The sequence below is a fragment of the Chinchilla lanigera genome, unplaced genomic scaffold (genome assembly GCF_000276665.1).
Source record: "Chinchilla lanigera isolate Chin_1 unplaced genomic scaffold, ChiLan1.0 scaffold00076, whole genome shotgun sequence".
Classification (NCBI taxonomy): Eukaryota; Metazoa; Chordata; class Mammalia; order Rodentia; family Chinchillidae; genus Chinchilla; species Chinchilla lanigera.
The window spans coordinates 8,059,620-8,086,194 of NW_004955477.1; positions in this window are offsets into that span (position 1 = coordinate 8,059,620).

Genomic DNA, 26,575 nt, shown 5'->3' on the forward strand with positions numbered 1-26,575 from the left:
GTGAGCTAGTATGTGGCCTGTTTTGGAGAACATTCTGTGTGCAGCTGAGAACATGTACTCTGATGTTGTGGGGTGGAACACTCTGTGGACATCTACTAAGTCCATTTGTTCCAAAGTTTGGTCCAGTTCTAATATTTTATTGTCATCTTTTTCTCTAGTTAACTTGTCTTTTTTTGACAGTGGGGTATTGAGATCCCCAATACAATTGTTTTAGTGCTTACTTAATTTTTCATATTTGTTTTATATAGTTGGGTGCACTGGTATTTGTTACACATATATTTACAATTGTCATCTCTTCCTCTTGGATTGTTCCCTTTACAAGGATGTAGTGACCTTCTTTATCTCATGTAATCAGTCTGGGCTTGAAATTCACTTTGTCAGAAAATAGAGTAGCTACCTCTGCTTTTTTTTTGGATTCTCATCAGATGAAATATTGTTTTCCATCCTTTGATTTTCAGTCTATCAATTTCTTTTTAAATTAAATTTCTTTCTTGTATGCAGCATATTGTTTGATCTTGCTTCTTTTTTGGGGGTATCAGGAATCAAACTCATGACCTCGAGCTTTTCAGGCAGACATTGGGCCACTTTGTTATATCCCTGGCCCAGGATCTTGCTTTTTGATCCATTCTGCCAGTCTGTGTCTTTTGATTGGTGAAATGAGATCATTAACACTGATGGTTATAATTGATATGTATTGGCTAATCCTTTTCATGCTATTTTCCTGTTGTTGGCTTCCCCTCTATTTTTTTCTCCCTCAGTTTGCTTGTCTTGCTTGGTGGCTTTTGTCTGTTGTGGTTCATAGAGTTGTAGTCCTTGTTTTCTCTTTCTAGCATGCTCTTCAAAACATTTTGTAGTGCTGGTTTGGTCGTCATAAATTTTCTCAGATGTTCTTTTTCATGGAAATATCTCATTTGTCCATTAGTTTTGAAAGATAGTTTTGTGGGGTGCATCAATCTAGGTTAAAGGATGGTTTCTTTTAGGACTTGAAATACTTTACTCCAAGCTCTCCTTGACTTGAGAGTTTGCGCTGAGAAATCAGCTGTGATTCTGATGGGCTCCCCTTTATAGGTGATTTGTTTCTTTTCCCTAACAGCTTGTAAGATTCTATTCTTGTGTTGCATTTCTGGAATCTTAAGTATGATACGCCTGGCTATGAAATTTTTGATCATAGCTAATTGGAGTTCTATATGCCTCAATTACTGTATGTCAAATTCTTTTTCTCTTCCAGAGAATTTTTCTGCATGACATTTGTGAACAAAATTTTTTATATCATTTGTGCTATCTCCTGCCTTTTCCTTGACTCCAATGAATCTTATGTTAGTCTTCTTTGCCTCATCTAACAGTTGCTGGATTGAATTCTCATGGTCCGTTACCATTTTTAAGGAATCTTCCTTTTCAAGATCACTAACTACAAGCTTGTCTTCTATATCTGAGATCTTTTCTTCACATTGGCTTAATGTGCTATGAATACTTTCAATAGAATTTTATTCTCCTGGATATCTGCCTCTATCTGCTTTATGGGTTCCATTTCTTTCCTATGATGAGCATTCATGGCTTCCATAATTTTCTTAAACTCCTCTGTTTTTTGTCTGTATCTTCTCTAGAGTCACTACATATGATTTTCATTGTGGAAACCATCTCTGCAGTTACCTGAGAAATTTCTTATTTGATATTTTTTTTCTAGAGCTGCAATATTGCTTTGTTGTTACCACTTCAGAGAGGCCAGATGGATGGCTTTTAGATTGTCCCACCTCATTACCCTCTGGGTTTGCCTTTGGTGAACTGGATGTCTGGGGTTGCATCCTGTTTAAGTATCTTCTCATTTTCTTTTCTTTTTTTAGTTTAATTCCTGGGGTGATGCTTATACATTACCTGTGGTGGGTTGCCTTGTTGCTAGTATTTAGAATCCTTAGGAAATGACTGCTTATTTGAGGTATCTTCCAGGTGTAACTGATTCTTTTATTATCCTTTTGTTTTTTTTTGGTACCAGGAATCAAACTCATGACTCTGTGCTTGCCAGGCAGGTGCTGTGCCATGGAGTTATATCACCTACTGGTTTTTGGATTTTGAATCTGTTGCATGATTGCATGTCTTCAATTTCTTGGGGATGAGAAGTTGCTACTTGTTTGAACTAGCCCCTGGTTCTTTGGTACTCTGTCACAGTATTTTCTATGAAACTTAACCAATCTCAGTTTTAGAATACTAGGAAGTGTAGCTGTTTAGAACAATTATGTCACTTTTGGATAAAGTGGTACCATCAGCAATAATAGTAGCATCAATCCCAACCTGGAAAATGAAACATTGGAGTAACCATTAATTTTTCACCTTTAACTGTATGAATTAGATTTGTAGTTATATAACAAAATCTAAAACAGACAAGAAAATTAAATGCAGTATATAAGTCTTTAATATATCAATTTTACCCTCCAGGGTTAAAATTTAAATGGGGTTAAGGAACACTAGAGAGGTAGAAGAAGAGGAAAAGATTAGAAATAAGGTTGAGGACAAAGGGGAAAGAGAGAAGGAAGAGATAAAAAAGGACAGAACAGAACAATATCCACAAAAAGGCTAGAAACAACATTAAAACTCATATAAAAACAAGATCAAACAATGAAGGAGAAAAAAACAAAGACATAAAACAAAAATAAGACCACCACCACCACAACAAAAACAAATGAGAGAGAGAGAAAAAAAAAAAAAGTCCATGCCCAGGTTTGCCCCTGCTGTTACTAGTAGACAATGTGTGGAGACAGAGTTCCAATCCTTGTTGATTTATTCCAGCAAGGCAGCAGTAGTTTCTTTGGCAAGGTAGTGGATAATCTCAGTGAGCCTACATCTTCTGGCTGAAATCAGACTTATTTAGCCTGTAGCCATCAGCACACATTTTTGGGGCCTGATTCCAGCTGGGAACTGCTAGATGGGTGCCAGAAGCCACTCTGAGTTCTGAGCTCCACTGATGGTTCTCTCTAAGATGGTTCTCAGTCAATCACTCATTTGTGCAGGATTACTGATCCCTCAGCACTCACCACCAGCTAGTGCAGTCCTTTGTATCCACTGATCCATCTCTCTGTAGAGGCCTCTGGGGTTGCCAACAGTCACTGTATGTCCACGTTTGAATAGCTCCCCTCATGTAGTGAGTCCTGTCTGAGGGAGAAGATGTCACTGGCTACTTCTTTCTTCATGGTTGAAGTTTTTTTCTTCACTCTCTCCATGGACTTCAATTTGTGCTTCAGATCCTTCCTGGGTCCAGGGATCACACTTCCCCCCTTCTTGTCTTCCTCACATTGCTACATTCCAGCATCTGGATGGCAACACTAAGAGAGGCTCTTTCTCTGCTGCTTACCACTTTGCCATCTTGATGCCTCCTGATGGTTTTTTTATACAGAAGGGTGAATATGTACTGGCAGATTGATCTGCTAAAATGTGAGGCAGTTGTGCAGAATGTAACACCGGATAACACACAGAACATCAGATGGGTTAGAGGATTAGAAAGCACTACTTCCTGGGTAGGGCAAGGTGCATAGGAAGCTAGCAGGGAAGGCATGATGTGATGACTCTAGTTTATGTTTCAATTTGAGGATGGTATTCCTGGGTGGAGAATAGCATCTCTTCATAGTTGACATTGTTGGAGCTACTATCTGTCAGCATTCTTAAAATATAAGGTTCTCTTGGTGCCATGTAGGAGATCCTGATGTCATCTGTAGTAAGAACAGCATATAACAGGCAGTTGCTGGAGAATAATGTGGGCTGAGCTATATCAAGGATTTCATTAAGCACTTAGAAGATTAAGTTTTATTGACTGCTAGTTAGTAAATATTATTTTTATATCAACCTGAAAAATAATATGAGTAATGGGAACTATTTCATTTTAAGTTAATTTAAAAAGTTTAATTGTGTATATTCTTTGAATTTTTATTTATATTACAAGAGGATTGATGCAAAAATTTTTTTCTTTTAGAAAATAAAAGAAGGAAAACATATTAACAGACATACATTTACAAAATAACATAAAAACAATACAAAGAAAACAGAGTTACAGACAAAGTTGCAGAAAATTAACCATGGTTGTTGTAGTACTTATTGATATCTTCAAAGTGGTTTCTTAGGAAAACAAATAGAGACATACAAGATTGATCAAACAAGTAATCATTAACTGTTCCTTTCTGTAGAGCAATAGAAGACAGTAGTACAACTATGTTAGCTATCCTGTATATACATACTTACATAATTTCCCCTTCTTTCCCTTTTCTTTTCCCACAGCCCAGTTGACCTTTACTTCTGAGCATTTTCATTTTGTTTCATAATGACTATCATACCTCCTAGTTTTTATTCACTCTATGCAAAATTTTTCTAATGTTGATTTGTGACAACTGTTCCTTCTGGACCCTGGTAATGAATCATGGTAGCTCCTGGATGTAGGTGTGCATATGGAAGAAGGAGGTGTCCCATGGGAGAAGAAGTGAATTCCTAGAAATTCTAACTGCCTTTCATCAGGCAAAATTTCTTTATAGTTAGTAGATTGCATTCTTCTGCATTCATTAATTTACTCGTTCAATAAATGTTAAGTCAGATTGCATTTGGAATAAAACTTTGGGTTAGCCAATTTCTTACCACTCTACTGGCTCACATTTTCAGCCCATTGTGCCTTCTCTGAGTATAATAATAATCATGATCATAAGAATAAATCTATGTGAAGTTAGTCTGATAGAGCAAGAAAGCCAAAGTTTGTCTTGAGAGTGACCTGAACTTTACTCTTGGCTCTGATGCTTCCAAGCTATATGACCACGAACAAGTTATATAACCTCTCAGAGCCTCACAGTCTCAGTTCTCAGGTTTTGGAAGCAGAACATCCACTTAAGGAATGGTTGTAAAAAGGAAGTTATCTTAGTGGTGCATGTGATTTACTGACAGTTGCCAAAACACAGCTGATGCTCCACTCCCTCAGCTGCCTTGGAGCTGGACATCATGAACTGTTACCTGCTCCATGGAGAATATTTCTCAGTGGAAGTTGTGACACCATGTCCATATCATACCACTGACTATACATCTCAGGGGACAGTTAGGTCCTCTACATCCATCAAGTTTCCTAACATATTAGCTTTAGTTTTTAAAGGACCCAGGAGGGAGTTAACAGACCTTTCAAGGTTGGTTTTATGAAAATCTAGGCAGAATCACCAGTTGTGGTGCCTCATTCTGTATTTATGGAGCTGAAATTCAGGCACAACAAGCGGCTTGCCCAAAGTGATCCAGCCAGTGTGCATGGGCCTAAGGTCTTTGGATGCCTTGTCTATCAGTTTCCTATTTAGATGCCTAGTTGAAAAAGAAAAATAGCTTCTGGTGCTTTGCATACACTGTTTTTTGTTTCTGCCTTCCTTGCAAATGCAATGTTACTAAGTTTTGTAGGGAGGACCCCTACCATCCTCAGTAGGTATTTCTCCAACAAGGAGGATGAAACAAGCCCCCAGTTCATTATGGCGAGACAGAGGAGAAGCACCCCAATTTCCCATTTTCTCCTGCAAGCTGGAGAAGAGGCCATAAATTGGTCAATGGCTGGCGCTTCTGTTTGTTCTCCTTCACTTCCCAATGGGCTGGGACAATGTGCTTGTCGTGGCCACTCACCTCCACTTCAATGTGAGTGTAGCTTGATGCCATCATGGTGCCTCACTCCCACCCCACATTTCACTTTTTACTCTTGCCATTTTGAAGAAGGGTGAGGTAACATTTTGGCATGGCTAAAATCATAGAAGGAGGGATCTGGGCTCATTGCTGACATTCCCCTCCCCCTCTTTAGCCTTCTAGAAGATTCCCTTGTTTCACCTCTTGTCCCTCAGTAGATGTCTACTATGACAGCTGAGGCTATGAGCTCTGCACCAAACACAGCCTGTACTTGGACTAATCAGAGGCTTGCAACTGCTATAAAAGCATACACTCTACATACACACCCTACATACACTTCTCCCACTAGTCTAGGTTGTTGGATCCTTCCAGTGTGTGACCTCCTTGTGCTGCAGTACAGGCCCTGTTAATTTGCTTTAGTGTTCCTATAAACTCACTCATGATTTATATCTTTGGTAGTGTAGACTTCAGAAGTTCTGTAAATTTATTTAAGGTTCTCATCCTGAGTAGTATGGACAGAATCTCCAGTTAAAGAAAGCAGTAAACACCAGGACAGTGGTAGCAGACTTATGGCATGCATACCATAACAGGCACGCAGAGCTCTCTCTGTTGGCATGTGAGCCAAGTTGCCCCAGAATCCCCCTAGCAACTAAGCATTAAAGTTTAATTGCAGTGTTGGCATTTTGAGTAAATAAGTGGGTTTTGGGTTGCAGTTTGGACACTCAGTCTCTAAAAGGTTTGCCTTCACTGCACCAGGGGTTAGTAGCCTAAAGATCTTCAGAAACCAGCAGCCAATAAAGATCAGCAACAGAGACCACAACCTGGTGGACTTGACCTTTGGTGTCCAGCACAAGCCAGCGCTGGAGAGTGGCAGCTGGCAGTGGCAGTAACCAGCAGCAGACTGTGTCAACTATTGGCAGCCAGTATTATCCAGTGTCATCTGGGGGCCTTATGACTACTAGCAGAACTGTACTTTGTCAATTTGTGATTTTCCTCTGAATCAAGCAAAAGAACCCTGGGATGATTGGCAACAATGGGAGATATCATTTCTAATACTAAAAATACTTAAGAGAATTAAGCATTTGTCTATTAGAAATAGGGACCAAAGTCGAAAAAAATGAAATTTTTTGGGAGAAAACAAGAATAGACTCTGAAGTCTATCTAAAAGCTGGCCCACAGCCTCAGATGGCACACTGATGACAAATCTGTTTCCTTGGAGTGAAGAGGGACTGATCAGCATGATCAGACTCACACCAGCACAGTAGGTACAGGGCCAGCAGCCAAAGCATGTCTTTGTGGAGAATTATCTTCTCTCGTCTTTGCAGCCTACCAGATGTTTCTGCCTTCAGGCTCAGTCTGCTTCTCCCCTTAAGGATTTGCTGGAGCTTGTGCAGCTGTTAGAAGCACTGCCCTGAGCACATCAAGACCCCATGGTTTCTAAGGGTTGCTAAGTCAGCAGGGCTGTCTGCCCCCAGGGCCACAGCAGTGCCAGGCTTGGAGAACTGGGCCCAACTGGCATACGAAGGAGTACTTTGAAAGGACTTGGCAGAAAGGACTGCTGCTATCCATTTGTTTCTGGGTACAGAGCCAGTTGTTGCAGCCCCTCATTTGTTGGAAGCTATTCTCTCTGCTCAGGTATGTGGGTCTAAGCAGCTTGCTTCTGCTGGACATCTCATCCTAGTGTTGGCTGAAAGTGGCAACAGTGAGAACTCATTAACAGGGAGTAGAGCCCTGAAAGAAGTCCCAGCCTACATGAAGACTCAGGAACAGTGCACAGTTAAGCAGGGTAAGATCAAGCTTAGATGGCTTTGAAGAGATCAGTCCTCATTTCCTCCTGCTTGACTATGTGCCTAGATATTCAATCACCTCTGATTTAGTATCTGAATTGGAATAGCAGAAAAGCCTGGGCTAGGCTGATAACCACTATCTCTTTCATGAAGGGGCCATAAAGCTTCATTAGGTATAGGAGCCAGGCAGAGGTAGGTGTCAGGCACCACAGCCCTGCCTTGGCCAGGGTCAGAAACTAACTTGCACCAGCTCACAAAAAAGGAGGGTTTATTCTAATGATACAGAAATTCATAACATCCTAGTCACAGCTAAACTAGTGGGGCTGGAGGATGAGGGGCTGGTTTGCTCTGAAGGAAAATATTCATGGAGAGACTTATAGATTCAGCCTGGAGCTCATTATCCAGTGAACTCACACCACTTTTCCATCTCACTCATTTCTGCCTTCCTACATATCTCTCAGGCTCTTATACTCCCCAAATACATATTCTAGGAGGAAAGTCTAATCGAGCTTGAGTCAGGGGTCCTTCAGGTACAATCAGTGTATCCAGGAAATCTAGACTTGATACCAGAATGTATTGGGGTATGGAGCTTGGCTACAATGAATTGGCATTTACTAAATGTCAGATACTGATAAAAGTGTGAATACGAGTGCATTTTAATGAGGGCTTGGAACTTTGGCTCAGATTCCTAAGACCGATGGTAGACTTGGGTCTGTGACCAAGTACTTGGTTCTGAAGTTTAGGACCATGTTGCACAGAATGTCTGTAACACAACTCAGGACTTAGCAGGTACAGATGCTGTGCAAAGGGATGAAAAGTGGATGAGGACTTTGAGTCCACTGTCACCTTGAAAAGGCCGTGGGTATTGAGAAGTTAGGTTTGAAAGGGAGGGATGAAGAGCTTGGAGGGTCAAGAGGAGTCCCAGGGATGGGGTTTCATCCTATAACCTCTGAGACTTTAATATGGACAGCATTGCTAAAGCTCTTCTGCACTCGTTTTTACTTGTTTTGCAGTAGGAGAACATTATTTCATCATTAGTCACTAACCATACCTAATGCACTTTGTCAATTGATCCATTTTGTTCAGGAGCCCTGCTGGCCCAGGTGGCTGTGGCTTTGTGTGCAGCTAGACCCCAGAGCCCAAGCTCCATGGCCCTGGGTTCTGACTCCACTGCTTCCCTTGTGGTCTGATTGCTTGTAACCTCAGGCCAAGATCCATATTCTCAAGGACCCAGGCTGTGCAAGGTATTCCTAGAGGAAGATTTGTATCATGGCTGTTTTCTTTTGTAAAAATTAAAATCTGTAGGGATAGAATATGTTTTCCTTAGTAAACACTGACTAGGTCATGTTTATTAACTTCTATGATTCTGCACATGAATATATCCTAACAAAACATCCACCCCTATTCTACCCCTTCTTTATGCAGGTGAAAAAACCTACATTTTTGTATGGGTCAGTATTGCCAAGCCATATGTATGATACCGAACCAGGAAAATAGCAATGAATTTCCCTTCTTGTGTTGGGTCTGGAAGGTGTTTGTCAGGGGAATGTCTTGACACTGCTGGAGCAGTGACGTCTAAGCTGCAGCCTTTGATTAAAGTGACTTGCATATGGAGGTGTATATGGCATGGAGTCCTAGGGCACTTTCTTGGAATATCTTGGAATATCAGCCTGAGGGACAATACAACAATCCCCGACTCCTGATCATGGTTACTAGCTTCAGCCACATGGAGCAAAAGCATCACTTTTGACCCCATTAGCTTCCTATCTCTGTGGAAGACCCTGGCTAGGAGACTCTCTGTGTTCCCCTTCCTCTTCTTTATTTTGTGTGTCTACAGGGATTGCTCCCGTCTTGTAGTGTCCAACTGGATATGTGGGCAGCAAAGATAGGCCATCTCCAGGACCAGCAGTGACCCCAGCTTTGGCTCAAACAGTGGGTATCCTCCAATAAGATTTGCCAGAACAACACCCCTTGCCTAACAACTTTAGAGGGCTGCAGTGCTGTAAAGCTTGGCAGCCCACTAAACTGAGTCTTGATGATGGGCTGATGGTAGCGGAGCAGTGACCTGGAAGGTGGGGCTGTTTAAACAACCTAAACCCTCAACACAATTTTGATTTTCTTTGCACAGTGCAGGCTCATTTCACTCATTTCACTCAACGACTTAACCATATTAAGGAAATGCCACAGTATAAGTGCTGCAGTGGGGCCTTAGTTCAAAAGGAACAAGGAAGGGTTGACTTCTTGGTGAGGGACCAGACACAGGTGGACCCTCCATATAGATAAAACCTTCTTTCCCCTCCAATACTTAGCCTAGACAGGGTAAGTGTGGAATAAGCCAGGTGTACAATGGGGACTTTTGAGAATCTAGAATATTCTTTCCTGAATTGAGGGACAATGGATATCTGTAGCTCAGGTTGCAAGAGGGGAGAAGGACCCAGGAAATGGAGTTTTTAGTCATGTAGGGATTCAAGGAGTGAGTGACAATCCTTTGCCTTCCAATGTAGGAGGGGAGGTTGGGCTTCTAAGCACAGGAGAGTGTCCTAGAGAAGGACAAGTGAGGGATTGGTGTTCCTACCCTAGCAGGAGTTTGCTTTGGAGTCTGATGCTCATACACAAATCTCAGGTATGTGACCTTCAGCCCTGTACCTGTCTCTCACTGGGGATTTGTGAGTGCAGGGGCATACCCAATGGAGAGGGAGGGAGCAGGCACCTTTGTGCTAGAGAGGACAGGAGGAAACCTGCCCCACTGTGGGCTCAGAAGCCCAGGAGAGGACCTAGTACTCTTGCGACTCCACATGAGGAGCAGGAGAGAATGTGGGCAGATGAGGGCTGCATGGGGAGGGGCTGGCTGTGCATGTTGGCTGACTGGAGCTGAGGAGAAACGTGGACGTCTAGGAGACTGGGCTCAGGCACACAGGAGTGCATTAGTATCGCAGTGCTGCTATAATAGTTAGGGGCTTAGAAATATATTCTCTCACAATTCTGGAGCCCAGACATCTGAAGTCCAGGTGTCAGCAGTGGTGCAGGCTCCAGGGCCAGCAGTGTGGGCCCTGAGTCACTAGCACTCCTGTTCCCTTCTAGCAGTGTCACTCAAGTCTCCCTTATCTCACAGCCTTCTTCCTGTGGGCCTGTGAGTCCTTACAGGGACTTATAGGTACATCAGTCACTGGACGTAAAGCTCAACTAATCTGTTATGACCTCATCTTAACTAAATATATCTGCTAAGAGCCTATTTCCAAATTAAATCACATTCTGAGGTTCTAGGTGGATATGAACTTTCAGGGACAATATTCAACCAAATATAGGAAAATATTTCAGAACTGACAGGTGAAATTCTGCCTTTCATGTAGTATCTTAAGGCTAAATGATCTGCACATCTGGGACCGGTTCTCAGCAGCCCCTGTTACTCAGGTGTCCCTCACTTTCTGCTATTCTTCAGCTATCCAAGACAGCCTCAGGAGATGTCTTGCTCCTTTACCCACCTTTATGAAAGTGCACCCACAGTCACGTTGGCATGTGGGTAAGGGATGAATGTGTTAGGAGTGCAGCTGTCCCTTGCTGGGCGGCAGGGTAGTCCTCTGGCCTTGACTGCCTGTGACTGGTGGGACGCACCCTATGAGCACCTGCCCCAGACTTGGTTTCAGATTTCCAAATGAGTTTTTTCAGAACTGTTCTGAGCTGATGTTCTGGTCCAGACAGATATCTTCCCCAGATGTTGCCACGTCTATGACTTATCACACTAAAATCAGAGTGGCTTAAAACCACCTGGGAAAAAGTGGACTGTCAGTTCCTTACAATTATACTGTGAGATGGGATAGATATGGCCAGTGCTCTCTGGTCGCTGATTTGCATCAAAGCACTGCCCTATTCTTGCTTCCTCGGGTCCATCTTTTCTGAGAGATGGCAGGCCCCTCATGTTCTTCTCAGGAATACTTCTTTTGTTATTGAGAAGTTTCCTTCCATTTCAAGAAAAGAAATTCTTAGCAAGCATTTGCTATACCAACTTTGGATTTTCTTTTTTGAATTTTATTTAATAATAACTGGGGCGGCTGGGGATTTAGCTCAGCGGCAAAGCACCTGCCTTGCAAGTGAAAGGTTGGGGGTTCAATTCCTGGTACTGGAAGAAAAAAAAAAAGACCAAAACATAAAAATAATTTGGGTGGCACTGTCATATTTATGGGTATAGACTTTTCATAATGTTATTTGTTTTTTTATTTTGTTAGTACATGTGTGTAGTACACAATGTTTACATTCCTTGTGGGGAGTTGATACATGTACATATTACATCTTAATTCTTTTTTATCTCCTTTCCATTCCTTCACCCCTCCTTCCACTTGTATCTTGATCCCTGCCTTTTTTGGAGTATATAGAGTTTACATTCTTTGTGTGGAATTGGTCCATATACATAATACATCTGAATTTAGTACTTTACACTAATCACTTTCCTGGGGATTTGACATAGAGATGGCATCTCCATTCTTAGGAAGTGTATAGGTTGGTGAAGGCATTGGGGGGTGAGCGTTACTAACCAGCCTTAGCCTTACCTCAGTGCACCTGGGCACTGTCGGAGAGAGCCTCTAGAGCTCCCTCTCCAAAGGCAGAGGCAGGAGGGTCAGAATGATGCGAGAGGCAGTAGAGCTCCAGGAGATTCAGGAAAAGGCAAGGGAAGGGCTTGGTTTGTAGACATGAAACCAACACTGGGCAATTTGGGCAACTGGAAATTCATGGGTTTTGTCTAGGGGAAACATTTTATTTATTTGTTTGTGGAGCAATGTTATATGCCCATCTAAAATGTTAAGTCATTCAGAATGATATGTAACAAAAGTTTAAAAAAAAGACAATGGCTTGCATGTTACTTGGAGGTGGTTGACATTTGGTGAACTCCATCCAAGGCCTCTCTCTATTCTACATGTGGAAGGAAGATGGCAGGGTGTCCAGTCAAATAGCAGGTCAGGTAGTCACTGTAAGTGATAAAGTAAGATTATATGATATATTCTTTCTTTAAAATATGCATTTAATTTAATTTTCAGGAGCACAACGAAAATAATGAAAGTAAAGCTGGAGGGCCTGCTGAACTTCAGATTAATGCTTTTAATTAAAAGAGATATTAGTGACACAATGATGCCTCCAAGGTTCTGGAAAAATAATTATGAGAAGAGGTAAGTTTGGAGTCAGACTGTTTACATAGTGTGTTTTCAGATATCTATTTGTTGATTGATTTTCTGCCAGGAAAGAAAGGCATGAACATTGTGTACTCTTTTTTTTCTTGCCCTGCAACTTTTGTCAGTTATTTTCTGAACATCACTACAGCTGCCAACATGCACATTCACTTGATTCCCACATAGGTTTAGTCTTGATTCTATATTTCTTTGTCCGCTACTGTTCCTCTAATTGAGGCTTCTCCATTCCTTGGTTATTTCAATTAATTTTCCAGTGGTGGGGGTTGTTGCCGATCATTCATTTCCTACAAAAATCCAGTCACCGTGTTTCTTGAGGTCTTGGTCCCTAGGAAATTTGACTTTTCTTGTTTGTACTCTGCTTCTAGGATGGGATTTTCCTTCCCCTAGGAACTCTGTGGAGTTGCGGCCGTCTTGTGGTGTGCAACCGAAGAAAAACCTCTCACCCTCTTTCCTGGTGACTGCATTTGTGACTGAGCCATTTCTCAAGAAGGATTCCTGGTTGTTTTTCCTTCCCTGAGCGGTTAAGCAGCTGCTTATTATCTTAAATTGGCTCTGTGGCTCAGAATCTTGTAGCTGCTGCCTCACACCTTCCAATAGTGATTATTTTGGCTGAGAAAGTCTCCATGCCAGTCTTATTGTTTTGTCTTCCTGGTGAATTTTTTATCTAACAAGATGGCCTAGGGATAATTTTTTTAAATTTGAGTATCTTAACCAGGATATGTCTCATAGCTGGTTCTGTGTAATTTCACCCAGAAACCTGATATGGGACTATGAGCTGCAGTCAATAGACATTTCTTCGATAATCTTCCCTCCTGTCTGTGCCCACCTTGGTTCCACAGGCCTGGCTTTAACTCCTGGAAAACCATTTTTTTCTCTTAGTGTATTACTGCCCTTGTGTCAATCATTTCGTTATGATTATTCCACTACCTGCTCTGTCTCTCTTGATTTCCACTGTGGTCTCTGTCATTAATTCTGTGTTAGGTATGTATTGCCTCTTTCTCTATGTTTTGGCTTTATATAGTATATGTGTAATGATGGTATTTTGGATGACTTTACATTCTGGAGTCCATGATTTCCATTTTCATCTTATTTTATTTTATAATCTTGCTTTTGAGTGACTATTTTTACTGAATTTCTGTTCCTATTATGTCTCTCTAAAGCATGGAGCACATGTGGGGAATTTTCTTCTGTTCCTCAGAAGGAATTCTTGGTCTAGGCTCTAGACCTTTATCTGTCTTCAGAAAGTTATGGTTTTCCCTCCCTCTTCCTTCCTTCCTCCTCATTCTTCCCCCCTCATTTTCATCCCAAGGTCTTACCTTTGGCTGCATGGGTGAGACCTGAACTGCTTTAACACAGGACATCTTGGCCTCTGCTATACCTTTGCTTTGCAATGCTGCAACCAAGCATAACCAAGACCAACTAAATTGGAGCCTCTGGGGTGAGATCCAGGCACCTGCCCTTTAAAACCTTTCCAGCTATTCCCAATGTGTGGCTAAGGTTGAGAATGACTGCTTTAATGGAATTATGTAGGAGGCTAAGAAAATAATCAGTTAGGTCACTTTAACCCTTATTGTAGCAAAGGAATAACCATGTGCAATCATGTCCTGAATTGATGCTTTGACCTACAGAGGCTCATTAATATCCTAAGCCCAGACCCTGGTGGCAGAGGCCAGGAGTCCCATGGCCTAGGACTTTGCTGCCTCTCAATGGTCCTGTTGAATGAGGCCTATTCTACTTTCCATTGGACCTTCCCCAGGGGCTCTGCTGCTGCTGGGGCCTTGTGTTGGGCCCAGAGGGTACATGCTGTCTCACTCTGTTTCTGAACAGTTATTCACCTGGGGAAAAAGTCTTTTCTCAATGTCAGCCCAGGCTGTTATTTTTTTCCCTAGCTTCTGCTAAAGCCAGAGCCTAAGCCATTACTTTGAAACCAAGCTGTGAATTGCTCATTCCTCACTAATTCCCAAATGGGATTCACAATTTTTGTTTACTTTCTTAAAAAAAAATTCACATTTAGCCTGAGGCTCAGTGGAAGGAATTTTAAACATTTGTCGAAAGCTGTAAAGAAGAGCTGGGAATGAAATGACCACTCAACTTTAACTAGAGCCATCATTTTTTAAAAAGCTCGTCATTAAGTAGAGGGAGCATGGTCATGACTGAGCAATGATCTCTGGCCACTGGTGGAATGTTAATCTCATCAGACGTGTATGTTGAAATGAATTGTGGTTAAGGAACAATTGCTGAGCCAGGTAGAACTCTATTACAATGGATAGCATTATGATTCAGTGCGCCCAGTATTTATAGAATATTAATTTGGTCAGGAGTTGTGCTCAGAGCTGGGCACTGGTTCACCCTATAAACCAGCTACTGCTGGGTAGAGACAGAGATTGGAGAGCCAGGACGTATGTCCTGCGAAACGTGATCTGAGGCAGATAAACCCAGGACAGTAAATGCTTCCTCTGCTCATGCTGAGAAGCACATTTTCTATCTGGGAGTCTAAATTATAATTTGTTTTGTTTATTCAGGAGCAAAAGCACTGAACTCCTTCCTCTTACCCATATCTCAGCCACTCTGTAATAATTTACAGACTGCTCACTGAACAAAACATCACAAAGTGTTGGAGTTTGAGGAGGAAGGGCAGCACTGCTGTGGAAAAGGCACAGCCTATAAGGTCCAGAAAATATACTGAGATGTGAGCTGCTGGTGTGGTCATTGGCACCTGGGGGTTCAACGGGTGTGGGCCCCTGAGTATGACACTAGATGTGGACATTCACTAGATGTGAGACCCTGAGCATGATCCTCCATGCGTGGAATCCTGGGTATGGGAGATTGAGTGCAGTCCCTGGTTATGGGATCCAGGCTGTGCCATACAGGGCCAGGAGATACAGGGCTGAGCTGGTAGGTTTGTCCCTACATTACAAGCTTAGGGTGCTGAGTTTTAATTGCTCTTGCAGTCCCTGCCAACCTCCTTCTTCCTCTTGTCTGCAACCTGTGGGTCCTCAGTGGTGGGCTCCCTTCACAGCCCTTCGCTGCCTCTGTCTGTTCCACATGGCAGATGTGGGTCACTCTCAGCTCGGAAGCCCATCGCCATGTCTGTTAGAATGGGTGCAAAGGTGACACTGAAGGACCTTTCGTGTGGAGCCTTGAACCCTGTGTTTGAAGCCCAGAGGCTTGGCTCTCATTCCCACACCTTTGACTGTGTTATGAAGAGGGGAAGGCAGCAAGGCAGGCACGTTGTTAAGGCTTGGATATGAAATGTCCCCCAAAGGTCCTGCGCTCAAGGCCTTTTGCAAACTGATGACGCTGTTGGAAGGTGGCAGAACACTTAGAAAGTGGGGCCTAGTTAGAGGTCCAGAGACAGTGTAGATTTCCAAACCTCTGACAATGTGAGCCAAAGTAGGTGTTGCCTCCTTTAGGTTGTTTTTCTCAGATGTTTTGTCAAAGCAACAGAAAACCAACACACACGAAGTAAGAAGGGTGACACTCTAGTTGCATCCATTTACCTATGAAAGCCTCAAGTTTATCTTTCTTTATAGCTGAGTAATATTCCATTATGTAAAAACACCACATCTTTTTTATCCATTCCTCAGTGGACGGGTATTTGGGGTGTTTCCATGATTTACCTGTTACAAGAGTCCATACTCATAAAACCAATAAATCAGACCTGTATGTGTGAATACCATATTGTCTCACTCGTGTAGGAACCTGAAAGAGTAAATAAAATCTGAAAGGTATAATAGATATTGTGAAAGGGAAAGTGTTCAAAGGGAGAGAACAACTGGGATGAGGGAAGAGAGAAGAAGAAAGAAGGGAAAAATTATATCTATCTATCTATCTATATATATGCATATATGTATGCGGTGTCAGACACTGAATTTTAAAATTTAATCCTCAGAACAGCACTGTGATTGGACACAGTCACTGGCGCTTACTGAGAAGTTGATCTCATTTCCAGGTAGCTGGTCAGAGACAGAGCTTGGGTCACCCCCAGGCTGGCAGATGCAGGACTGTGCTGTTTGAGTTTGTCCATTTCACCACTCTCCACCTTCTTGGCCTGGTAATAGTAAGAAGAAAATAGAAGTGTAGATTTGGGCGGAGCTTGATCCCATTTGATGATGGATGCATGGGGGCAGCAGATGGCTTCTCCACTTTCATGCATGCTTGAACACTTCTATAAGAAGCAAATTTGAGAAATATTACCATATAGATGGAGAAATAAAAGCCATGGCCTAGAGATAACAAACAAGATGTACTTACTAGTTTGAATCACACTTTGGGATGTTTCCCTTTTGGGAAGGTAGAAACGGCCTGGATTTGTGATTGTGCTGGAAGACAATATTTCCTTAGTGGCTGCCTTGGTCCTGCTGTGCGCACCAGCCTTTCCTGTGTATGTCCAGACTGGAACCAGTATGAGTCCAGACTCAGAGAAATTTTAGCAATCCTACTACAGGCAGCTACTTCTCCCTTACAGTCTTTTATATGTGTATGTATGTGTACATGTGTGAGGCGTGTGTCTGTGTATGCATGTGTGTATGTGTTTGTCTGTTTGCATGTAAGCACATGCACACATGCTTGCATTGTTTATGTGTGTACATACAAATTTATGTGGACACATTTGTGTACAGGTGCAGACATATTCATGTATATATATATGTGTGTATGCATGTACATGTGTATTTGTGTATGTGTGTGTTTGTGTGTGTCTTTGAGGGAAAAATTGTTCTGTCATGTTTAACAACAAAAAAGCCCAAGGGATTGTTCTTAGTGTGTGATGGTGTTCCACACATATGAATAATTAATTATAATAGTGAATGAAAGTACTTTTCTGAAAAACAGTGACTGAACCTTTATTTAAGCCACCATTCTTCTCCTCTTGCTACACTCCTTTTGTCCTACCTCATGAATAATGATGACAAATAATTAAACATGAAGCAACACTTAGCCCACACCGTGCCCATGGTATTGCCTCAATCTATGGTAGTGGTTTGGTCCAGTATGGGGATTGAACTCACAGCCTTCACACTGAGTTACATCCCCTCCTTTTTTTATTTTGAGACAAGTTCCTGATAATTTTCCCACACTGGGCTTGAACTTGTAATCCTCTTGCCTCAGTCTCCCAAAGTTCTGGGATTAAATGTGTGCACCACCGTGTCTCTCCCTCTCAGTTAGTGTTGCCTGGGTGTCTACTATGTGCCAGAGCCTGGACAGGGGCTAAGGTCCAGAGCGAACTAGTACAGCACATTGACCCGGGAGCACAGTGTGGTAAAAGGTGAGCCCAGCACTAAATACACAGATGCTGTATTTATGATACTTCCTGGGCTGTCACCCACCACCTAGCCATGTGATTCTGTGTGCCTCTTGGGATTGTTCTGGGGAAACACACTGCTTCCCCTGTGAAGACCAGTGAGATGGAAAACCAGATGGCTCAGGAGACACAGAGCAAATGGCTGAGACTCAGGCAGACCTGGCTGTGAGACAAGGCAGGCACTCAGAGGCCCTCCTGGGCAGACACTCGGAGGCCTCACCCTGTAGCACTTTTGCTCAGGGGAGTAGCCTGGGCACTCAGTATTGTCCTCCAGGAGAAATGCCTGTGTTGGGTGTGGTTTGTGTAGAGGCCTTTCAGAAACATGAACTCAAAGGTTCCTTCCTTCACCTTCCAATTCATAGCCAGGGTCATCGGCTGTCAGGAGTCCCATGGATCCAGGGTGGAAGCTGCCTTTACACTGCTCCCAGCTTGAGGGAGAAATGCATATTTAAAGGGAAGGCATGGCTCAGGCTTGGCATATGAATGTCTGTGTCCTACACTGTACTAATGACCTTGTGTCCCCTGCAGGCTTATGGTAGACTTGCAATGCCCACTGTCTGAGCCAGAAGGGTGAGATGGTACGCAGCTTAGTGCCAACTAAGGAGGGCAGGCCCAAAGTCCTGCCTGTGCCAGTCCATGCTGCCCACACTCTGACCAGAACGTTCAGAGGGAATGATGGAAATGAAGTAGGAATGAAATCTTCCCCCTCTCGCTTAACACACTGCATACAACAGACATAGGACTTCTGATCCTGTCACATATAATTTATTGGTGTTCTAAACTTGAAAATTGTGTGAAGTGCTAACCACTTGCTCTGTTTCTCTTTTCCTGGCAGTGTCCACAATTTCAGAGACCTGCTCAGTGGCGCTAGAGGTGAGGAGCAGACTCTGGCTTGAGTTCACCCACAGGGCTGCAGGGCTCTGCTAACCACCTGTCAGCTCTGGGCTGGCAGGAGGAATATTAGTCGTCTACATATTCTTGAATCAAAGTCCTATCTCAAAGAGGTGATTGCTTCCAGCTGTGGATGGGTGCTAGGCCTGACCTTCTCTCTCTATAAAGTCTTTTTGTGGCCAAAGGAGAGTAACTATGGGGAAAGGATCCAGGGCCTGTTCATTGAGACAATAACTTTTAGAATTATTGCTTCATCATATCCAGGACAGAGGAGAAGGATTTCCCGTTAAGCATCTTGCAATATTTCCACCCCAGTGCCATGTCCATATGACTGTAGAATCCCCATTCAAGCAGACCATCCTTGTAGAACCTCCTTGGGAGTTTCCTAATGTTTGTTCCTAGGAATTACAGCAATCATACTGTGTTATACAATACATTTTGTGTGTTATTGATGGCATCTTATGAAAGTAAATTGCATCTCTCCCACAGCCATGCAAGCTGACAGCATCAGTCTATTAACATTTTGTTGCTGGAGGGGACAGCTCACTGGTTGTTTGAGCTATATGAGAGAACCCAGAGGGCAAAGAAGTGTACTGAAAATGTAGAAAATTTAACTTTCTATAAATATATTGAATCATCACAATTTGTTTATGATGGTGGTATACTCAGACTGTAAAGCTACTTTCTTTTCCATTTTGCACAATACTTTGATATCAACCATGTATTTCAGTGTGCTGCAGAGACACATGACACAGGAGTATAAAATAATCACTCATAGTGGCTGGTTTTCCTGGGTCAGTAATACAGAAGTGAGGCCTTGGGTGCAGAATTGGAAACTTTTGCTCTGTCCACATGAATGATCCAGAGCTCTCTCCACTTCCCTCTAGCTCAGAGGGGCTCTAGGTCTGAAAGCAGGTGGTGGGGAGCAGGTAGCTCATGGCCATGGGAAGGAAGTGGTGCCAGCTCCTTCTGGGGCTTCTCTGGTCTGAGTGAGCCATCCAGGTGTGCGTGGGTGGGGACACATGTATATGTAGGGGTGGACAGGCACATGACTTACAGGTGGAGACACACCTGATCAAGATGCTGTGGTAGCAGCTGGGTTTATTGAGTAGAAGCAGGGAGTAAGAGAAGGATCAGGGTAAGGGGAGACCCAAGACACCTCTGGTCACCAAGAAAACTGTAAGAGAGGACCATTTACTCTGAGACCCTGCATACCACCTGGGTGCTATGGGGACTTTGGAGATGAACATCTTCCAGTTGCTATGGGTTCTTGGAGGCCAGAGCAAGGGCACTGGAAGACACGCTGTAAAACTTTAGGGGACAGGATAGTTCATACATCTTCACCTGGATCAGCTTTCCTGACTGTAAAATGGGCCTATAGATGCCACTCACCTCCTGGGTCTCTCATTAGGATAAGAAATGCACACACGAAGATTAATTACCCATTGCAGGTAGTACCAAGGAGCTGCTGTAGTAGCCATCCTTACTTTTAATTGCTTTATTGGAGGAGAAAATTACTAAGAAAAGATATGCTCTCTGTGGATATAGCTGCCATCTTTGTAAACATTTGTGTCTCTCTTTGTTATTCCTTAAGTAGGTCAAAATCAGAGTACGTGGTAAATTGAGCTACCAAATGTAGCTCACTAGCTAACTATGGCAACACTTGGCTGCCTGACACTGGGTGATTATGCTTTGTGATCATCTAATGATGCAGTTCAGACACAGTCATCCATCATTGTTCAGTTTTTCTCAAATGTTTGTGCCCCATTATGATCAAGGACCAGTGGCCCCCAGATCTCTCCATAAGAACTTGAGCAGGCTCAATCTTGGGTGATTCCTGGGGCACAGAGCTCCTCTTGTTGGCTCACAGAACAGAAGTGAAAGAAGATGGAACCTGTTACTTCCCCCTGGAAGATTTCCCTTCCTGAGATGGAGGCACTGCTGAAAATCCCTCTTTCCCATCAGATCAAACATACTTCCTGAGCTCTGTTAATAAACAGCACCATCAGGCCAAAAGCGTGTGTGCTGCAAACTTGGAGGCAGGAAATTATTCTGATCCCAAGGGGAATCCTGCCATATGGATTTCAGAAGGAGTTAGGTGGAGGCCAAGTCAGGCAGGCTCTGGATCTCAGGTTGGTCTTTATTCTGTTTGAGGATTGTCTAGAGAAGGAAGTCCACTGAAGGGTGTTTGTGTCTGTGTGTATGTTTGAGTGTGCTCATGCACATGGGTGAGCTAATCTAGCCGCTAGTTAAAATCAATGACAAATGATAAAAATAGAACCCTTTATTGTGACTCTTCACTCAAGATAGCCAAGATCCCAAAGCAGAGACATCTTTTTCATACTGTGATCAGTGCTGTCCACACAGGAGATGATGGCCCTGCCCACACCCCTACACCAGTGAGTCCTGTGTCTTTTCTGCTCTCCTCCCATCCTGGCACTGGGAACAGACAGCCCAGTCTCACTTCTCATAGACTGCAAGTCAAGTAGGCTGATTTGCTGGTATTTTCTAACCTGAAATTCGGTTTTTGTTCTTTGCTGTCCCAACAACCCGTGTGATTTGGTTGGAGGTTTGAATGAATGGTATAAATTCAGTCTTCCAGTGTTTGGTGTCTGGGGAGCAGGGCACACAATGAGTGGTTCTATGCCCTGCTCTCTTGGCAGATAGGGTTATGAACTTAAATGGAGATGGGGCAGCAGGGCATGGGGTTGCATGCCCACTCTTCTGCCTTAGAGCCCATTGCTTCTATCCTCTCATCACCCACAAAACCCTTGGCCAGGGGACTGGCCTGTGGTATCATGCCCTCCTTCTATGAGCAGAAGTTGTGCCAATCCTAGTATTTGGTTGGCTTACAAGATGGGGATGGTACTGGAGCCCCAATCCCAGATAAGTGTCTTCCTGAAGAACATTTCCAGGGTGCAGCCAGTCTGGGTAGGAGACACATACATCCTCAAGTTGAAGAACTTGAGGGGAGTGTGTTATGGAAGGGATAATTTAAAGGTGGCCATGCTCAGCGATGGAAAAGAGCTCTGTTTTGGAGAGTGTAACTCTGAGGCTTTCACCAACTCTTGGGATGAAGGGACAGTGAGGGGAACACAGGTACTAAGGGTGAAGACTTGCAGACCTTTGCTCGGTGTTCAGGGGAAGCATTCAGCCTGAAGGAGCCAGGTGGGGAAAAAGCAAAGATGAGAGTGGTGGTGACAAACATCTCTTCCTCTTTCACATCCCCTGATAAAGCTTCTGTATGGCTGACTTACCAGAAAGATGGGCAGGTGCCTGGTGAGGCAGTGAAGCTGGGCCCACTCCACAGCATCTGGTGAGGAAGGGTGAAGAGTGCTGCGGGATACTGAAGTGCTGCGCCAATTGAGGGATGTAGGTGTCCTCTGCTTACAGAGCCTGCTGTGTTCCTCTAGCCACAGGTCAACCAGCTGTCTTTGGAAGAAGATATGAGGTGTGTTGGCATTTCTGGCTCATCCTAGTAACTGTCCATAGGCTTCCTAAGCCTAGAGGATGGAGTGTGAGCACACAGGAGCTCCAGAGTCATACAATTTCACCTGCTGTCCACAGGAGTTTGCAGACAGCATTAGCACTGGCTGCAGAAGTTGCTCATGGTTCATAGTACCTTTACACCAGAGTGCCCACATCCTAGTTACCAATCCTGGAAATGACAGTTTTCCTAGGCAGGCCATAGGTTGATGCTGTTTATGAGAAGGAACATTCCAGGTAGAGTCTGTGGCAGTAATGACAAATCCATGACATGCATGCTGCAGCAGGCTGTTATCATTGCAAGTGCTAAAGGTTTATCATCACTGGCCTAAGGAGTGGAGACCTGGGTCACTCCAGAGGTAGCTCCAGCAAACACCAGGGAAGTGGTAGCTGCAGCCAGGCTTAAGTCAATAGTGAGGATGAAAGCCACAGTCCATGACCAGGTGTGGTAGTGAACATCAGCATCCCACAGACAGAGCACCATGCAGGAGGAGCACGCATACATATCAGAAATCAGCTGAAGTCTAATTGTGCAGCTAGACCTTTGTGGGTTTTTTGCATGGCATTGTGACTTCATTGTTTGTAGCAACTGTGTACCCTACATTTTTTTTTCCCACTTATTGTTGGTAGGTGAGGATTTGTATTTTCTCTGCCCTTTCAACTACAAATACTGCTGCTCCATACATTCTTGTGCTCATCTTCTGACACTCTGGGCAAAAGATTCTCAAGGTGCACATACAGGTCCCTTTACTTGTTGGGGTGTGTGTAGGTACAAATTTAACTGGTGATGCTAAATTTTCTGTGGCATTGGTGCAACTTTTTGCACTCTTTTTGCAGGAATAAGAGCACCTGTAGATCTTCTTACTAGTGCTTTCTAGTATTTAATCATTCCTGTGCCTTCTTCAAACACAGGATTTAAAATATTTTAGGGTCACAGTAAGTCTCGATATCTGGCCAAGAGCAACTCCCCCATCCTTCCATCATATCATTATTGTTTTCCAGGAGAGCCTCGGTTTTTGTTAGTCATTTATTCTTCCTTATATAATACATAATAATTCTTTCAAACTCCTAAGAAAAACCAGCTCGATGGTACTTTGGCTGGACTTTAATTGGATCTGTAAAGTGAGGTGAGGAGAGGCAACTTCTTCGGGATGTTGTAGTTTTCTAGTGAAGACCATAGTTTATATCTTCATTTATCTAGGTGAACTTTACTTCCCTCCAACACAGTTTTTTCAACTTTTCTCCACAAAAGTTTTGTGCATTGTTTGTTGTATGTATTCTTGGATAGTTTTTATCTCCGTTGCTGTTATAAGTGACATTGTGATGGTTCTAAATTTTGTCAACAAATTATTTAATACTTCTCTGTTTAAGAGGTGGAGCCGGTCCCCTTTTCTTGAGGCTGGGTTGGATGTAGTAATTTGCTTCCAATGAAAGGTTAAAGTTGAGGTGAAAATGTGTAGCTCCATAGATGAGATTATAATGTGCAGTGTGCCTATGCATCCTTTCTCTTTTTCTTTTCATTTTTTCTTCTCTTTTTTTTCTTCTCTACTTCCTCTTTCTTCCTCCATTCTCTCTACTTTCTCATCTTCTACCTGTTTTTCTCTTCTCACCCCAATAGCTCACTCTAGGGAAAGCCTATCATCAAGTTGCAAGGACATTCAAGGAGTTTTAGGGAAGGGCACACACAATTTTAAATATTGTTATACATTGCTGTATTCACTTTGTTAATATTCGATAAGATTTTGTATCTATATACACAAAATTTGTGAATGAAATTGGCCTATAATTTTTCTTCCTAGTCCATGTCTGTTACTAGTATGGAGATTATGCTAGCTCCATAGTATGAGCTAGATAATGCTTTAGATCTCTCTTCTAGCTTAATAATTTTATTTTATTTTATTTTGTTTGTTTTTTTTCCGGTATGGGGAATTGAACTCACGACGTCACACTTGCCAGACAGGCGCTGTGCTGCTGAGCTAAATCCCCAGCCCCTAGCTTAGTAATTTTATTGGGACAGGGATATAGCTCAGCAGTGCAGCATCTGCCTGGCAAGTGCAAGATCCTGAGTTCGATTCCCGGTTCCAAAAAATTTTGTTTTTATATGCATATAATACATTAATTAAGCAGATTATTTAACTGTGTTTAATTCATAGGTTCATCTACAATTGGAAACAAGAATACAAGGAGATCCTGTGGATAGTTCCCCAGGGGGATCATTTTGGAAGATTGTAGTGCAGTGTCACAGCTTGGACATAGCCAGAATACAGAGCACCTCCACTGCCCTCCCCCAACCCAGGACTTTAATGTGGACATTCTATCCCCATGCCTACTGTAGTTTCCTACCTGTCCCTGCTTCTTGGCCATAACTTCTCTAGTTCTACAATTTTGATTCTTTAAGAATTATATAAATTATAATTAGGCTGCTAAGCAAATCAATAACTGATTCTTCCACATTGCTGAGTAGTATTCTTCGGTCTGGATATACCAGTTTGTTTATCCATTCACCCAGTGATGGGCATGTGGGTGTTCTCAGTTTGGGGCTACATAAACAATACAGTAAACATTTGTGAATAAGTCTTCATGCAAATCTAATTTTCATTTTCAGGAATGTAACTCCTGGACCTGGAGATGTAGTTTTTGAAATTTTTAAAATTCAAAATTGTGTTAGGTTTAGATCTGACCTGAATTGATATTGACCTGATTCATATTGAATCAGTTTGGTAGCTTATATTTTTTGAGAAATTGGTTCATTTTGTCTAAGTTTTCATATTTGTCTTGTGAATCATTCTTTATAGTATTTTCTTGTGATTTTCTGAGGCCTACAGCATCTTTTGTCATAGTGGTGATTTTATTCCTAATATTGGCATTGGTATTTTCTCTCTTTTCTCTTTGTGAGTCTTTTTAGAGGTTTGTCAATTTTATTGAACTTTTCAAAGAACATACTCTTTGTTCCTTATTTTCATGTTTTCAATGTTACTGACTTCTGGTTTTACCATTGTTATTTCTGTTCTTTCTGCTTACTTTGGTTTATTTTGCTCTTCTTTTTGTAGGGGTTTGAGGGGAGATTTTAGATTATTGACTTGAGATTCATATTTTCTGACCTATGCATTTAGTACTGTACATTTTTGTCTTGCACTGCATTAGTTCTGTCCTCCAAATTTTGATATATTGTATTTTTATTTTCTTTTTTTTAAATTAATTTTATTGGTATGCTTTAGATACATGTAATGATAATGTTCATCATATGGAATTTGTACCTAGACATGATATATCTTGATTCTTTTTTTTTTTTTGCATTTCCCTCTCCTCCCTTCAACCCCTCTTCCCCTTCTTATTTAAAAAGTTTTATTTCCATTTTTTCTTTCTATTCTCTTTTTCTCCTTTCCCTGACAACTTCCTCATCAATTCCCTTCCCTGTTTCAACATTTTCTTCCTCTTGCACAGTATCTATTATACATTTTGGTCCTTATTTACACTTTTGGTTTCTCACACTAGAGAAACCATGTGATATTTGAACGTGTGTCCGGTGTATTTCACATAACAGTATGGTCTCAAGGTGCATCCATTTACCTAGAAATCTCTCAAATTTATCCTTCTTTATGGCAGGGTAGTACTTCGTTGTATAAAAAACATAGTTTCTTTATTCATTCATGAATCCGTGGGCATTTGGGCAGTTTCCAAGATTTAGCTATTATAAACTATGCTGCTATAAATATGGCTGTGCATATATCACTGTGGTATGGCGCTTTGAATTCTTTTGGGAAGATATGAAGAAGAGGAATAGTTGAGTCGAATGGAACCTCTAGTTCTAGTATTTTGAGGAATCTCCACACTGATTTCCACAGTGGTTGCACCAGTCTACACTCCCACCAAGTGTGGAGAAGGGCTCCTTTTCTCCCATAACCTCGCCAGAATTTGTTATTAGTTGATTTCTTGATAATAGTCACACTTTCTTGAGTGAGATGGAATCTCAGCGTTGTTTTAATTTGAGTCTCTTGAATGGTCAATGCTGTTGAACATTTTTTCACATATTTATTTGTCATTTCTATTTCTTCATTTGAGAAGTATGTATTCATTTCAGAGACTTATTTTTGAATTGAGTCTTTAAATTTTGGGGGTCTGATTTTTGGCATTTTTCATATAGTCTAAATAGTAGTCCTTTGCTTGAGGAACTGCTGGAAATTTTTTTTCCCCACACTGTGGGTTGTCTCTTTACTCTATTGGTGATTCCTTTTGCTATGCAAAAGCTTTTTAGTAAGATGAGATACCAGTTGCTCATTCTTTGTGATATTTCCTGTGTGATCATAAAGTTT